The sequence below is a fragment of the Triticum aestivum genome, chromosome 2D (assembly GCF_018294505.1).
Source record: "Triticum aestivum cultivar Chinese Spring chromosome 2D, IWGSC CS RefSeq v2.1, whole genome shotgun sequence".
In the NCBI taxonomy this organism is placed as follows: domain Eukaryota; kingdom Viridiplantae; phylum Streptophyta; class Magnoliopsida; order Poales; family Poaceae; genus Triticum; species Triticum aestivum.
The window spans coordinates 360,488,915-360,491,462 of NC_057799.1; positions in this window are offsets into that span (position 1 = coordinate 360,488,915).

The following is a 2,548-nucleotide window of genomic DNA, read 5'->3' on the forward strand; positions in this document are numbered from 1 at the left end:
TAGTAAACACCAGCCACCTCCAAAACAAGGTCGCCATGCTCCTCAACGACGTTAGAGGGAACGCCGCATTGATGGGCACGGAGCAGAAGGATACAAAAATCCAAAGAAGATGTCGCCGCCACCGTCTCGCCGACATCAACAAAGGAAACCTAATCTCGCTGATCTGAAGGACCGACGAGCAGACACGTCATAGAACTCCAAGACGCTGCCCCGAAGGACGACGCCGGTGTGGGAATGGAGCTGATGCAAATTTATTCTGTTGTGCACCGCTCCCGCCACCTCAACGACGCGACAGTAAACTCTACCCCCTACGACTATGTACAGGCCAGGAGGGAACAGAGATACCGTCCCCTCCCGTCGCCGAAGAGGCGAAAGGTGAGGGGAGGGATCTGCGGCCTCGCCGCCGCGCACCATGGCCACGCGGGAGGGAGGGGGAGGGGATCCCCGGAGAGAAAAATAGAAGGAGACGGCGGAGGTGGTCTGACCCGCGCCGCCCGGAGCTTCGCATCGCCTCTTCCTTTTCTCGAGCGCAGTCAAAGCGATTTTTTTTTTAGGACTGCCGGAGCAGTAAGTCGCGGGCTCGTTCCCGAATACACATCCTAGTGTAGACCGCATTAACCACTAGGAATAACCTCCCGCTGATGACTTGTTAATCCTTTTTTTTCATTTATATGCTTTCTCACTTCGTGGAAAAGCCTCCGTTTGGGAAGCTTCCTAGTCCTGTTTTTTCTGATTCGAGAAAGCCTCCGGGTTTTGTTTGTGCTTTTCTTTATTTTTCTATTTATTTTTTAAATTTTTTAAACGTTCAAAAATTTCAGATTCGATGAACTTTTTTTAAAGTCAATCGACTTTTTTTGCGAATTGATGAACATTTTCAAATTTGATGAATTCTTTTTCAATTCGATGAACTTTTTAAAAAATTGATGAACTTTTTTTAACTTCGATGAATTTTTCAAATCCGATTATTTGAAAAAACATCGATGGACCTTTCTCAAGTCAATGAACTTTTACAAATCTGATGAACTTTTTAAAAAAAATTGTGAACTTTTTTTAAGATTTGATGAACTTTTTTTAAAATTTCCGAACTTTTTTCAAATCCGATGAACTACTTTCAAATTAGTAAACTTTTTTAAGTTTGTCATTTTTAAAAAAATCTATGGACTTTTTTGAATTCATGGTTTTTTATTTTTGCTTATTTTTTAAAAGACATATTTAAAAAAGTCCACCACGGCCTGTCCAACAAGATTTGACCCGCAAAAAAACGCTGTCGAGCGACCAGTCTTCTTGGGCCGGCTCACAATTTGGTGAACTCAATTCTTTGTCCATCAAAGCAACAGAATTCGGGCTATCCAATGCAAATATCAATATCTAGGCCTCAATATAAACATTCAAACGAACTGTCAAAAATAGCCAACCTCTCCCGGTTGGAAAATCTTATTTGCCGCTTGTTGCGGCCGCGGCTCCTCCTACCCTCTCCTTGCGCCACGTCCTCTATATAGCCGGCCCATGCTATTTCCTTTTCAGTAGTTTTGGGAAGGTTCTAGAACCTTCCACGAACAAGTTTATTCATTTTATTTTTTTACCTTTTTTCACATTTTTTCCTTCTTTCCTTTTTCCCAATCCACAAACATTTCCTGAATTAGCGAACATTTTTTTCAAGTCATGAATATTTTTCGCATTCATGAACATATTTTCCAAAATTTGGACAATTTTCAAAATTCATGGGCATATTTTAAACTCATGAAAATTTTCGGAGTTCATAAACCTTTTTCTAAAGTCATGAATAATTTTTAAATTCTTGAGAATTTTTAGAATTCACGAACGTTTTTGAAATTGATGACATTTTTTTAATTTGTGGGGCCTGAATTCAAGAATAATTTTTCAAATTCACAAATAATATTTTGAAAGTCGTTAATATATTCAAACTCACAGATATTTTTATTAAATTGGGAAACATTTTTTGAACTCAGGATCATTTATAAAAAAAATGATCTTTTTGAAAAAAATATTTCAAATTCACAAACATTTTCCATGCGTGAACATTTTTTCAAAATTCCCAATTTGTTTTAAATTTTGTAACTTTTTTCAAATATTGAATTATTTGAAAAGAAAAACATAATACAAAGAACAAAAATTGACTTGGAAAACAGAGAACGTCTCGCCGCGCACGTAGGCCGGTCAAAAAATGCGTGTAGGGGAGGGGGTTACTCGTATCCTCCCTATTCAGCACCTGGATGGTTGAAAATAGGGGCACCCCATTGCGACACATAGTCGCTGAAAGACACAGAGCGAGCGGTTGTCATGTGTCGCTCATTTTAGCATATAGTGAATCCTAGTGTTTCTGGTTTTGGAAACCTTTCGCGCAAATGTTTTATCTCACTTGTTACGAGGCTAGCATCTGTGGCGGACCTAGCCCATTGGGCTAGGGTGGGCCAGCAGTGTACTGTACATATACACTTATTTTTTCTTTTATTTTTTAGCTTTTCTCCTACAGTGTAAATGTTGATAATTTCCACACGCCCTTGCCCCCGCGCCGCTCCCTCCCGGG